A 14,432-nucleotide genomic window follows, 5' to 3' on the forward strand; every position below is an offset into this window, starting at 1 on the left:
CACTGCAATGAATCCTCACAGATAAGCTGTTGATGTGTGGGCTGGATAAGCAGACAAGTGAAATGGATTGAAAACTGGATAAATGGCTGGGCCCTGGGGGTGGTGACCAACAGCAAGAAGCCTAAATGGAGGCCAGTAAGTAGCGTTGTACCCCAGAAATCAATATTGTGTCCATTCCTGTTTAGCATCTTCATTAACAATCTGGACGATGTGACAGAGCTTTCCCTCAGCAAGTTTGCAGATGACACAAAACTGGTAGTGGCTGATGCACCAGCAGGTCGGGTTGCCCTCCCGAGTGACTTTGACAGGCTGGAGAAATGGGCCAAAAGAAACTTCAGGAAGTTCAACAAGGAGAAGTGCAAAATCCTGCACCTGGGGAGGAACAACCACAGGCACCAATATATGATGTGGGCCACCCAGCTAGAAAGCAGCTTTGCAGAAAAGGACTCGAGGCTCCTCGTGAACACCAGATTGAACATGAGCCAGCAATGTGCCCTTGTTGTAAAGAAATTCAGTGTTATCCTGGGCTGAATTAGAATAAGTATTGCCATTAGGCTGAGAGACGTGATCGTTTCCCCTCTGCTCAACACTAGTGAGGCCACACCTGGAGTATTGTGTCCAGTTATGGGCTACTCAATATGAGAGAGACATGGACATATCGAAGAGAGTCCAACAAAGGGCCATGAGGGTAATGCAGGGACTGGTGCATCTCTCCAGTGAGGAAAGCCTGAGAGAGATGTGATTGTTCAGCCTGGAGAAATCTGAGGGAAGATCTCATAAATGGATAATATAGATATGCATACCTAATGTATAACATTTATAATATATAGATACCTGAAGAGAGGGTGCAAAGAAGACAGAATCAGGTTCTATTCGGTGCTGCCCAGAGACAGGACCAAATGCAATGGGCACAAATTGAAACACAGGATGTTACAACCACGATAGTCATTCACTCACCCCTGTCACTGCACCCCTCCACCCAATAGGGAAGAGAATGAAAAGGGAAGGGAGAAACTTAGATTGAGACAAACACAGTTTAATAAAATAACAAAATACTAATACACTACTAGTAAATATATATAAAAAATCAAATATAAAATAAAAGATACTCAAGGCAATTTCTCACAAACTCCATCCACAATGAGGAGCTAGTCCCAGGAGGCAGCACCCTGGTCATGAGCAGCCAATCCCAGAGAGTGAAAAGAGGAAAAAGGCAAAAAGGCCCAGAGGCCTCTGCAAAATGGCAGGAGGGCAAAAAGGCCAAACTAAATGTGCCAAACAAAACTCCCTCAAACAGGCCTCCAAAAACAAAGAGAAGAGCCAGAGAGAGAGACTGGAAGATCCCGACTCTCCCTAAAAATGAAGCTTGGAGCTAATGGGATGGAATACTCTTATTGATCAGTCTGGATGTCAGTCAAGGTCTGCCTCATCCATGCCCCCTTCCCTGCTGCCTCACAGCTGTGGGCAGAGCACTCAGAATGTCCTTGTCTCTCAGACCAAAGCAATTAAAAACATTAACTCTGTGCTGGGATGTTATCTCCTCATTCTCAAACTAAATACAAATAATGACCATGCTAGCTATGAAAAAGAAAGGTTTCCAACTGTATGAAGAAAACTAATTCATTTCCAGTCAAACCAGCACAATCAGGAAACACTTTTTTATTGTGAAGGTTACTGAGAAGTGGCGCAGGTTTCCCAGAAACGTTGTGGTATCTCCCTCCTTGGAGATATTCAAAAGCTATCTAGCCAGGTTCCTGGGCCACTTGCTCTAGATGCACTTGCTTGAGCAGGGTGGATGAACCAGATGGCCTACCTCCAGAGGCCAACCTCAATCATTCTGTGCTTCTGTGAAAACTAAGCCTAACTTTGGTTTTCTCCCATACAGCTCTCAAGAGTAAACAAATACCAGGTTGAAATCAAGTGCTGTGAAACATATTCTGTCATTCTGATAGATGAAAGTTTGATGCAGAAAGTACTTGGTGAAAAATTTCAACGTTTATTGTGTAGAACATCAGATTACATGATTATCATAACCTTAAAAATAATAGTTTCACACATGAAGGATATTACTTTAAGTATAAAAGTATTTTTTCTATAATAATTTGTCATGACCTAAGGTTATGAATAGATTAAGAAATCCCCATTTAATGCATTTTTACTAGACAACAAAATAAACACAGTAACTTTCTTTTTGATGTTAGCCTAGATTAAGAAAAATAATTAAAATCTCTAAATCTTACTGTAGAGGTCTTTGCCAAATCCTGACTTTTTAATTCTGTTGAGCCAAGAACCAGTTAAACAATACAGAGAATGCAGTACTTAAAGAATCACTGATTAAAAGACTGAATTCAACTGTACATACATAAAATGACACTGGATTTTTTTCCACAAGCATGTTTAAAAGATCAGTTTTTGGGGTTATACTCCTGCTTAAAGCATTGACTTTGAAAATCACTACAGTATGTAATAAAAGAAATTTTTTTTTTTTTTTAAATACATCCATACTCTGTCTGGTCAGAGATATAATCTTAAACACATAGCGATTAAAGTAGGACTATTTCAGAAAAGCTATGCATTTTTTGTGGAAAGAACATGAACATAAATGCATCTTGAAGTACACTACATATCTGTAGTTGCAAAGAATTTCTCTCTTCAGTGTCAAGATGACTTATCAAAAAGGTCAATCTGTATAATACTTGGAATGCAATTACATGATCAAAGCACTTTGCTATAGTATTTGTGTTTGCCAGAATGCATTTAATAAAATTAAATATTTTCAGATAGTGTGCATACTTTGCCTTTATTTTCATGGATGCAATGCTAAACCAGCGTCCAACTATCCAGCTAATGAGTAGTGGCTGCATTTTCACCGCTCAGTGATGGAGAAATCATAGAATGGTTTGGGCTGGAAGGCACCTTTAAAGGTCATCTAGTCCAACCCCCTTGCCATGAGCAAGGATATCTTCAACTAGATCAGGTTGCTCAAAGCCCCACCAATCTGACCTTGAATGTTTCCAGGGACAAGGAATCTATAGCCCCTCCGGGTAACCTGTTCAAGTGTTTCATCACACTCATTATGAAAGTTTCTTCCTTATATTTAGGCTGAATATACTCTCTATAAGTTTTAAACCATTACCCCATGTCCTATTGCAACAGGCCCTATAAAATCAAGGGAGTACCTTAAATAATACTGTAAAATAAGATCTACAGATTTAATACAGGACTCCTGTACCATTCTCTGTGGGGTTCTAGGTTCGTTGCATGGACTCAGTGAGATTAAGCTGTACCTGTAAATGAGAGGACCTTAATGGCAGGAAACATGTCACCTTTTGTTTTGGGCATGTTGTGAAACAAGCTGATTTCAGAAGTAGGTGAGTTTCTCTCTTTAAAGAAAAAAAAGTGACTGCTGTGAACATAAATGCAAGTAATGTAAACAAGAAGGTATAGGTAAATGTGTTAGAAAAGGGATGAGGCCTTGCAGAGACTCTCAAAAATTAGACCATTGTAGTTTTAGTTTCACTGGCTTGGACTAGGAATTTTCTGGTTAGAAAAAAAAACTAAAAAGAGCTAAAGGGCTAAGCATGTGGGAGAATGTGATAAAATAAGCAGAGATAACAAAGAAGGAAGAATTATTTGCTGCCTTGGTGAACAGACACCAAAAGATGTGCCAGTCACCAGGTTTCAAGAAAAGAAAATACATTTCTGTAGAGTAAACAATGAAAATGTGGCACTCTAGCAAATCTATGGAAAAAATATCATGTATATTGAGTGCCTTCTGATATGGGTCCAATTCTCTTCCATAAAAGTTCTAGACTGTTGATTATTAGGGGTTACCAGGATAGAATTGGATTTATATCTGCTTACCTTGCTGCTTTTAGTTATACCTCATCACTGTTTCCTGTAGGAGATCAGAAGCTGGACCACACAAAAATCCAGTGCACCTGTTCAGATGTTCCTCCTGGTGAGTGACCAGCTTGATGGATTCTGGCTTGATACTGAGAGCATTGGAATATGAGACAAATATCCTGCTACTTACCCTCAGTGATACTTTTCAGCTTGTGCCCCAGCCTGCACCCAGGATGAAAAGGGTGAACCAGAAGGGCTCTCTGATCAGGTTATGCTGGTTACCAATTCCTCAGCACCTTCTAAGCCCTCACAATTACCTGAGAGTACTCATGGCCTGAAGCAAATGTGTTCAGAGAAAATTAGCTACTGATGAAAGAGGATTAGCCCAATCTCATCAATTTGTTTTTGAAACAGGCCAAGAGCTCACAGCTGGGCAGACACTGTGGTAGTGATAACATGTTAATTAGTGATAACTTTTTGCTTCTTTAGACTCCATCTAAGTGACTATTAATGCCTTGCTCATAACCCTGTGTTGCCGAAAGAGTGATGCCCTTCATTTGTAAGAGAGAAGCAACAATAGATTTTATTGATATAAGACAGTAAGTTAATGAATTTCAATGGTAGATGCAACAGTGGTTTAACAAGATTCGATGGCAATGTACACTTGATTATTTACTGCACAGAGGACAGGATCAGACAAAATTATTAGGGGGACCCTCCTATTGAAACATAAGATTCAGACAGGATTGTGTTCTAAACTCCTATGTTCTAAACTCCTCCTCAGACAGTAGTTCATGTGGATCCAGACTTAGCTATATTCAAACTTAGCTGTATCCAAACTTAGTCCCAGACTTGCTTAAGAGTTTATGTCTGGAGGATTGTATATGTGCAATCAGTCGTTTATATTACCCAGCTAAGATTATCAAATTTCAATGTGCTTATCCTAATTCACTTACCAAGTATCTGATTTGATAAAGATTCTCTCAAACTCAAGGAGTAACTGTGAGAGGCATCCTCTACTTAAGGGAGACCCTGGCATGCAGCCTACTATCATGTAGGAGAGCTCCATGGGCCCTAGGCTGTCCACTATTTGTGGAGTAAGAAGGTTGACTCATACCCATATTTGCACACATACTGCAGATCTTAGTTTCTTCCAAATTTGTCTTGAGTTGGATGTTGACCAACACTGTGGTTAGGTAGACACATTGCCATAAATTAGCCCTTGGCTATTGTGTTCTTATCTCTCTCCCCCAAATCCCATTTGAGACGGATGCAGCCATCATGACCAGATGCATTCATCATGACTGCCACTGGTGGTTATTGCTTGAGCAGGGCTATGGGAAAAGGTCATGTAAGAGGGGGTGGAGCATACTGTCACACCAGGCCAAATCTATAAATGAGACAACTGAAATTATGAGAAAATGCCAAGACTAGAGCAAAATAATTTACTGAAGACAAATACTATTACAAATGCGGAAAAGGAATAGAAGCAATAGTTAGAGACAATGTAGTGCTTGTATTAGGAGGTATCATATTTTTAGCACAAGTTCTGTTAGAGACACAGAAAGCAAGGAGTGTTAAAAGACAGAGGGTTCTAAACTAGACAGCACATGAAAGAAAAAAAAAAAAACAACAACAAAAACATTATTGATTTTCAGGGGGAAATTACTTTATAAAATTCTCATAGTAAAGAGAAAGATGTCTCTCAGAGCCACTTTAAAAGTAAGTGTATAGCATAAACGCAACACTCAATAAAGAGACCAGAACACTAAAAGGCTTTTCAAGACAAAAATATAGAAAAATGAAATGAGTGAAAGAAAAAATGAAACACCAGGCCACATATGGCATGGCATCTAGAAAAAGAGATGAAACAATGGGAATGACACAAGAAGGGCATTTTCCAACGACCTTCATCTTCAGCTGAAACGCTGGACAAGCTATACTTTGAGACATAAACAGGGGATTAAACAGTCAGAACTTGAGTTGCTGCAGTTCCTATGAAGCATTATAGTCTCTCTGAGCTGGAGATGTGCAAAGATCAACCAGATTTTATGAAACTTCACAAGTTTATGGAGGTAGCCGAAGTTGTGCAGGAATCTTCTGTTATTTTACCTGAAGGTTAAACTTTGCAGAAAGTTTGACATGTGCTTCCCAGATGAGTGTACAATCCCCATCTGTATAGCTATAGTACACAATAAGTTGTAACTGTATCAACTGTAGAAAACTACTACCCATACCGTTACTGAGCTTTGTTCTTTAACATCTCTGAAAGAGAGGAGAGTGCAAGCTGCAGTGAAGGTACCATGTAGTGTTTTAATTTTTATTTTTTTTTAACTGTATTTTTGACAAATTGTTTTCAATGAGCTTCCTTAGAACAAAGGTTGGAAATGACATTTTGGCAAAACCTTCATAAAGACAGGGGAATAAAGGAGTATACTAATAGCTGCTGTTGATTAGTTGTGTGTCATTATGGTCATCTAGTGCTACACTCTAGTTAATGGAAGTTAATGGAAGGGACAATAAAATGCAGACAGTGGTTTGACTTTGGGCTTACTACAGAAAAAAACATTCAAGACAACAAAATGGTATAGATGACTTTTTATAGCTTCCATAAAAAATGCATGTTAGCTCAAAGCTCCTCTAATGCAATGTGCCTGGATGTCAATTTTTTTCACATATTTTAGAGTTTAATTGCATCATGTAACATTATTTCATCGTGTAGATACAGGGGGAAGCATTTGCCTTTGGGGTTGCCTTAGTTGGTCTTTGTTCCTCTTCTGGAAGGCCATAACAGACAAGGCAATGGACTACAATGATGTGACAATGTAGTGCCCTTACTTCAGTCTTGCACATGCTTTCTCACCTGCTGTAGCTCCACAAAAGATGCAGACTTTATTGAGGAGCTTCTGGGTATCATTCTGCAGAAAATAAGATTAAAAGATTGTCAATAGAACTATTTGCTTTACTGTATACAAAACCAGTCACTTTTGTGTGAATTTAAAGCATCTTTTGATCTAATTTAAATGCTAGTTTTGCTATATTTTGTTCTGTTGTAGACATTCTTGATCATGACTAAATTGGAAAAAGAGAACAGTTTCAGAAAAACCAGAGAGGTAGTGTTCCATATGAGTAACAGCTGAGGTAAAACTGGAAAATTACTTCAAGAACTAGGCCTCTCATATGAATGTTTGGCTCTCCACTTCCTATAAGCTAAATAGCTGAAGGACATATTTAATTCTGAACATATTTAAGAAATCATTTTATTTGAAATTCTTCTGCTTGCAAACTAAACAAACATAGCACTCCATCTGCATGCAATGCCTAAAGGATTCATCATAGCATAGGATTTTTAATGGAACGCCATCTTGAGAATATTATATAGAAAAAAATATTTAGATCAGACCAGAAATGCTTATCAAGAAGCCGAGGAGAGTTTCCCTGCACTTTTGCTGTCCCTGTTCCCCTAGTGCTTCCTTGCTTGTCTGGGTGTGTATCTGCTCTCACAGACACCCCAGATAACAATGTGTGGTTCTCCGAGGTTGCAGAAGATTCCCTGCTGGACAAGAATCATCTGGACACACCCATTAATTTTCACTTCACATTCCTCTGGACAGTATGTGTCATTAACTGTCTTCCCTGCTAAGTAAGTTATTCTTCCCTTCACCAGAGCTTTTATTTTTCTACTCAGTGCTGCTTGTATAGTGGGAAGGAACATAATGAACCACATCTCCCTTCATTGATCTCAGTTTAGAAGGAGCTCAGATTAAGTGAAAAACCGCACAGATGACAATGTGACTTTTGCTGTATATTCCAAATGATCCTTTGATTCATCTTAAAAAAATCCTGAACCTGTCTACAACTACCAGAAAGGAAGCTGTAGCACGGAGGGTGTTGGTCTGTTCTCCCAAGTAGCAAGTGATAGGACAAGAGGAAATGGCCTCAAGTTGTGCCAGGGGAGGTTTAGATTGGATATGAGAAAAAAATTCTTCATTGAAAGGGTTGTCAGGCATTGGAGCAGGTTGCCCAGAGAAGTGATCGCGTCACTATCCCTGGAGGTGTTTAAAAGGTGTTTAGACAAGGTTCTTAGGTACATGGTTTAGTGCTAGAGTTAGTTTATGGTTGGACTCTATGATCCTGAGGGTCTCTTCCAATTGAAATGATTCTATGATTCTATGATTCTGTGTATTACTAGAAAATTAGATGGTCTAAAAGGAGGAAGATTCTTCTCCATGTAAACTGCGACTAGAATTCTGATTAGGAAGCGCACTAAGCGCACTAAGCGCACATCCTGTCCTTGCTCTTTGATTCAGTCTCAAAACTCAGATCCATATACAAACCTTTTGGATCTTTTCTAGTTACACTTTCTCTGTTACATTTGGAAAGATACATTGTTGCTTGAAGCTGCCATTGAACTTCTCTAGCCACCTTTGTAAGATTAGGTTTCTAGATGAGTGATTGTTCCACAAATAGATAGCACAGTGAGGAATAAGCCTGTAAAGTCACTCAATCCACTGTACTATCTTCTTTTCAAAAAATGTAAGAAAACATCTGGGGAAGTGCTGATGTCCTCTCTCCCTGGAGACCAGAGATAGGACATGAGGAAATGGAACTAAGCTGTGTCATGGGAAGTTCAGATTGAACATTAGGAAAATGTTCTTCACTGAGGGTGGTCAGTCACTGCATCAGGCTCCCCAAAGAGATGGTCACAGCACCAAGCCTGTAAGAGTTGAAAGAGGTTCTGGATGACACTCTTAGTCACATTACCTTACTTTTAGGTAGCCCTGGGAGGAACAGGGAGTTGGATTCAATGATCCTTAGATGTCCCTTGCAACTCGACATGTTCTACAATTCTATGATCTTGTGATTTCTAGACTTCTAAAGTTTCTTGGCCAACAGATGGAATGTAGAATTCACCATGTCTGATGGGGAAGAAAAAGCCAGACCAAATGAGACAGTTCCTTGCTCATCATGATTGTATCATGGATCCTGTTCTTAGATACATAATTCTCTACAAACGCTGTACAAGACTGGGGTCTGAGAAAAGTTTCAGGGATCTGCTGTGCCAGTTAGCCACAAAGCAAACACCAGCTTATGAGAAGCATACAGAAACAGCATGCATGACTTTCTATGTTTGATTTTCTTAAAGTCAGCGGTTACTGGAAAATTATATCGTAAGAAAAATTTCTTGGTCAGTTCAGATAAACCTGCTTCTGGACATGAAGCAGCTTCAGGCACCCAGGGCCAGGAGAATCTAATGTGCTGGCCATCTGGGCAGGGACTTTTGGACTGGCCTCCTGAGTTTGTGTGCCCAGACTCTGTCTAAACTCCACTTCAGGAATTTCATTCTGTTTTTTTTTTTATGCCATCATTGCAAGACAAAGAGACAAGAGATGTCTTTTGGTTCTGGCCCTGCAAGTCAAACAGCTGGATTGTAGCAGAATGGAGAAAGCCACTTTTACTCACACTTGAATCACTGAATCACCCAACCTATGCAATTTTTTCCTTGCTAACACTCAACAAGACCTGCTTGGAGCAAAAGCAGGATTAACCTGCTGATTTGACACAGTATGTTGGGTGATCCTCTTTCTTCTTGAGAAAATGAAGAAAACATTACATTTTTGGATGACAATCAGAGACAAGATGCAAAGCAATTGGACAAAATGTAACAATCTCTGAACCTTTTATGGCTGAATTAGATCCAAACCCTAAAAGAGTAGATAAATTACTATGTTTGTTTGCCGCTATACTAGACCTTAAGGATGTTGAAAAGTCCTTGATCTTTTCAAGGGATTCACTGTTGTATTCTTCATTGTTTTGGGATAGTATATCCAATATTTCCCTTTCATCAAGTGCTTTTCTTGAAATGTTTACTTCTTCTTCTTCTTGAAATTGTTTTCCTTTCATGCTATGAATTTTTCTTCTGCAAAGCTTACTTGAACCATGAATTGATCTATCTGCAGTGCTGATTGCCACAGGTTGAAAACTGATAGTCATGTACAGAATGAAACTTAACTGTTGCCTCCTCTCCATGAGAATGTCTTTTCTTCACTTTCTCAGGAAGAAACAGGATCATTAAGCAAATATGCATCTGAAAATGAGAAAAGTAAGTCAGAGGAAGTATGTACGTGTTATTTATTCCCCCAAGGTCTAACATTAAAAGACCAATTGTCCCATTTTCAAGTTATAAAAGCACATTTCTGTATAATTCTGTTCATAACAAAAGTGGGATCATGCTTAGTTAAGCAGAAATATACACATGTACACATTCACAGAGCATATTCTTAGTGGTTATTTTGCTTTTAGGAAATAATCATCCTAAATCTGCCCCTTCCCCCAACTCTGGCCTTTCTTTTTCTTTTTCCCCTTGTGTAAAGCATTTTATTCCTGCCAGAAATAAATCTGACTATGTCCAAATTTGTATGAGTCAGACCTTGGAAAACACACCAGTAGGTTTGCTATGTCTCTTGGACAGTGTCCATGTGTTACAAAGTGTTTAATAGGGTAGTGTAGTTTGTTTAATTTTGCATTTATCCCAGTTAAAAAACACAACATTCATTTAATGCTTAGATAGAAATTCAGTTCTCCATCAGCCCAATGTTAAACAGTCTTCTCACAACAAATTCTTAAAGTAATTAGTGTCTTTTATTGGCAATTGATGTTGGCTTTTTTAAAGCAAATATGTCAGGGAGATTTCAAGTCTTTTGTGTAGCACAGAAAATAAACAAGCTCTAATGTAAAATCAACTGTTTCTCTGATTTGATTCACTCTTTTTTAATACAAAAAATTGTATTGTTTTGTGAGCTTGGTAAATTAAATTGACATTACATAACAATGTTGCCATCTAGTCAATTTAACAGGTAAATTGTTTTTCTGGCTTTCTAAAGATATTTTAAAACATGACTTTTGACTAAATCGTCAAGACTTTGTCAAGAGAAGGATGAACAGCAAATCGATTACTTTAGACCAATCAATTACCTTTTCAGCGAAAAACTTTTTATGGCCAGAAGGAATATACAAAACTCCACATGAAACCTTGGTTTGTGTTTTGATGAAGCTATTGTATCACTTAGAATGTTGACTTTCATTTTTAATTAAGCAGTTCTATCACTCTGTGAGTTTTAATTTATAGTCATTTAGGCTGTAGTTCAGAAGAAACAAAAAAAAAAAAAAAAGAGACTTCTTTCCCAATTAAAAATATGACATCCCTGCCCCTCCAAAGATAATTATAATATTCACATTGACTTTGAGTTCTTATTGGCTCAGCCACCAAAACACAATTAATGTCATGGCCAAGTGGCTAATTCCATGACGACTACAGTTGTTAAAATGGAATGCAATCTACAGAAGTGGAAACTACCACAGCAAGAGTAAGGCTACACTTACTTTGTCTCTTCTGTCGTAGAATACTGGCAAAACTGGTCTAGGAGATCGTGCAGTTGTAGCAAGAGCTCCAAATAAAGCTGTGAAGTGCCATATAACTGCAAAGAACCATTGTAAATATTCAGTTTAAAAAATGAAAGGAAAATAATGAGCTGAACAAATACAGTTCTGTTTTTCTGATATGCAAGATTTAAAAATTGTTAAATCAATACAGTTATCACAACATTAATTAAATGACATTTGTTTATCCTAAAGGAAAAGAGTGTCTGATTACACTTCTGATTTTTTTTGGTAACTTTATTTTTACTGACACAGAAATAAAGTATAAAATCAGTCTGGAAAAGGCCTGGGAAAGATTATAAAGTGTAATCACTCCTATAACTGTCAGACATAGGAAAAACAAACCCCTTCATAGGTATTTAGTTTCATCTTGAAACTAGTTAGATTTCTTTTCTCTTGTATAAAAAGATGTTGCTGTACCTGTTCATTGGTAAACTTCCTACTCAATTATTCAATCAAAGAAGTAGGGGTGTTTAAATGAAACTTGCAGGTGGCCAAAATCCAGCCAAAATATGGGCCAATTCATACTCATGTGATCACGTGTTAATGACGCCCATTAACTCCAACACTATGTGTCCATCTTGGTGTTTACTCCTCAATGAATTTGCAGGTAGTATCTTTTCTTAAGCCTCATTTGATGAGGTAAAGCAAGTTAAGCTAATTTAGTCTTCTATTATACAATAGGAAAGAAACAGGCTGCTAGTGATCATCTCAAAGTACTTTTCTGTTCTGATTTGGATTAATCCTGCCTGAACAGAGTCTGCTGATGCTACAATATATATGAAATGAGCATCAGAAAAAGATTTCTTAGTGTTGAAACAGTGATGTTCTCAAACAGTTTTTCAATTAGAGCTGGGAGAAAATACAAACCAAACCCTGACTGATCAGAAGGTGGGAGTGATAAAAGAAACCAGGGTATTTCCTTCTTCCATTAGAGGCACAGAATCTCATTCAGATCTCACTCAGACCCAAAGAATATTAGAAGAAAAAAAAAATAATCAAATTAAATCAAGTTAGTCTGATATTAAAAGGGAGATGAGACCACAATACAAATTAAAGGACTCCATAGTCTATTGAAGAGGCATTTACTTTCTTTCTAATAGCAAACATCAGAAAAAAGTCTTCATTACCAAAGACAGGACTCATTAAAAACATGGCTTCTAAATTTAGACAGAAATTTGGACTGTTGAGGCTCAGGTCCTGTTTAGCTTTTGCAAAATAAAATGTTGGACTTTGACATTTTAAATTTTATTCCTGTAGTCTTCCTGGAAGAACTAGAAATGCTTTCAAGGCTTTGCAATCAAGACTGTTTTCATAGCTGAAGTTTGTAGTTAGCTAGAAACACATGTTTTGAAAGTTATGTTCTCACAAAAATATTTTGCAAAATAATAACAATATTCACCAAATCTAAAATTGAAAATAAAACCTTATTGTTAACCCTAAGTACCACACAATTATGCTAAATTATTCACCAATCAATTGGCATGAGCAATCTCTTTCCTGAGAAGCCTCATTCATGATCAAACAGATTTTAAATTTACCTTTCTTACCAGGGATCGTTCTAAAGAGATCAGACACCGTTTTCTTCAAAACCTGTGAGAGGAGACTTGTTCTTCAAGGGAGAGCACAGTAATGACTGTTAAAGCCAATTTACTTAGGGACTTTCCGAAGCTACTCAGATTCATCCCAGTGTCCTGTACAAGGACATGTAAAGTGTGTAAACAGCCACTTAATTTCAGGTTTGCATCCCTGCCAGGTGTAACAAGGCAGATTCAATCAAACACAAAGAAACAGATTTCTTTATAGAAAAAAATGTTCCTAGCAAAAACCTGTAAATGACATTTGCACATTTACCATAGGAATGTGAATAGTGTGTCTGGTTTAGATTTAGGTTAAAAATACAGAGAAGAAAAATTTCCTCATTCATCCACTGCTTTTTTGCATAATTTAAAATTGTTTCTTCCTGTGTAAATTTAAAATAGGTCTTTGCAAGATATTGTTCTTGTCCCCCCCACCCCCTCTGATAGAGTGAAGAAAATAAAAAAATAGCTTTTTCAAAATGGGGCATCTGTGAAAGGTACTCACACCACTGGCACCCACAGTTTTCACCTATGAGTGAAGAGTCATTTTTGAACTTCTGACACTAACGATCAAGTATGTGATACACAAACCAAAGGATAGACTACTCTGGAGGAAAAAGGGGACAGTGAATTTTGTCAATAAACGAGAAATTTTTCAGGATCATAGCATGGTTCTTTTTTCTTCCTCTTCTTCCTCTTACCTGGAAACCAATTAATATAGCTAAAATTATAACAGACACATTTTGATGAAACCCTCTGTGAGAAAAACATCTCAAATCCAGTACAGCACGGTAAAGTCCTTTGATACAAAAAAGCCTCACTTTTAGGACAGTTAACAAGCATGTGAGAGATACAATAGAAAAGTAAATTGTTATTTTATATTCTATGTAAGCTTTAATGAGGTGTTTGAATCCATGACAGAACAGGCAATAGCTTTGTACACAGTCTCAGATGTGGAGGACAGTGTTTGATGTCCTTTTTGACATCCCTGTGGCAGTCACCAGGTGCAGACTTGAAGTGCACCCAAGATATAGCCTCCAAACTATATGAGGAGCAGATATCTGTTATAATTATGGAAATGTGGAAGAATGATGCTGAGGTCAGTGAAGTGGAATCCAGACCTGGAATGGCTACATTTGCTTGAATCTCCCTAGGGCCACACATGCATGACTGACAAAAGAAACTGTTGCTGAATGAAATGGGATGGTCTCACAGCTTGCATAAACCGGTGGCACTTTGATGATCTAAATCTGAGACAATAACCAAGATCTAGATTTGATTATGTATTTTGCATTCCATCTTCAAAGCTGCGCAGCAGAAAAAAAAAAAAAAAGGCAACTTCTACAAATACTTGAATAAAAGTGTGATTGAGAAATGGAAATGAAATGATCCCCAGTGTGACATTCAGTTGTTCTTTTGAAGTTTGTTTATAGACCTCACATACCAAGATGTAAAAGGTATTTTCCAACATTCATGTCTGATCAAGTCAGAGTTGCACATCTACCAAACTATTTATTTTTAGTTGATTTACTTTCATTAGATGTGCCAAATAGTCTCCACCTAGAT

The 14,432-nt window shown here is 37.8% G+C and overlaps 1 long non-coding RNA gene across 1 annotated transcript; it reads right to left on the minus strand.

The window, feature by feature from the left end:
- Window positions 1-1,770: 1,770 nt before the first annotated feature.
- LOC135578517 (uncharacterized) lies at window positions 1,771-12,957 on the minus strand. The gene is made up of 4 exons (XR_010470233.1): window positions 12,828-12,957; window positions 11,230-11,324; window positions 9,860-9,934; window positions 1,771-6,764 (listed from the first exon to the last, which is right to left on the minus strand). It is a non-coding gene; the product is annotated as an uncharacterized LOC135578517 (long non-coding RNA).
- Window positions 12,958-14,432: the final 1,475 nt, after the last annotated feature.

This window comes from Columba livia, chromosome 1 (genome assembly GCF_036013475.1).
Source record: "Columba livia isolate bColLiv1 breed racing homer chromosome 1, bColLiv1.pat.W.v2, whole genome shotgun sequence".
Taxonomy (NCBI): domain Eukaryota; kingdom Metazoa; phylum Chordata; class Aves; order Columbiformes; family Columbidae; genus Columba; species Columba livia.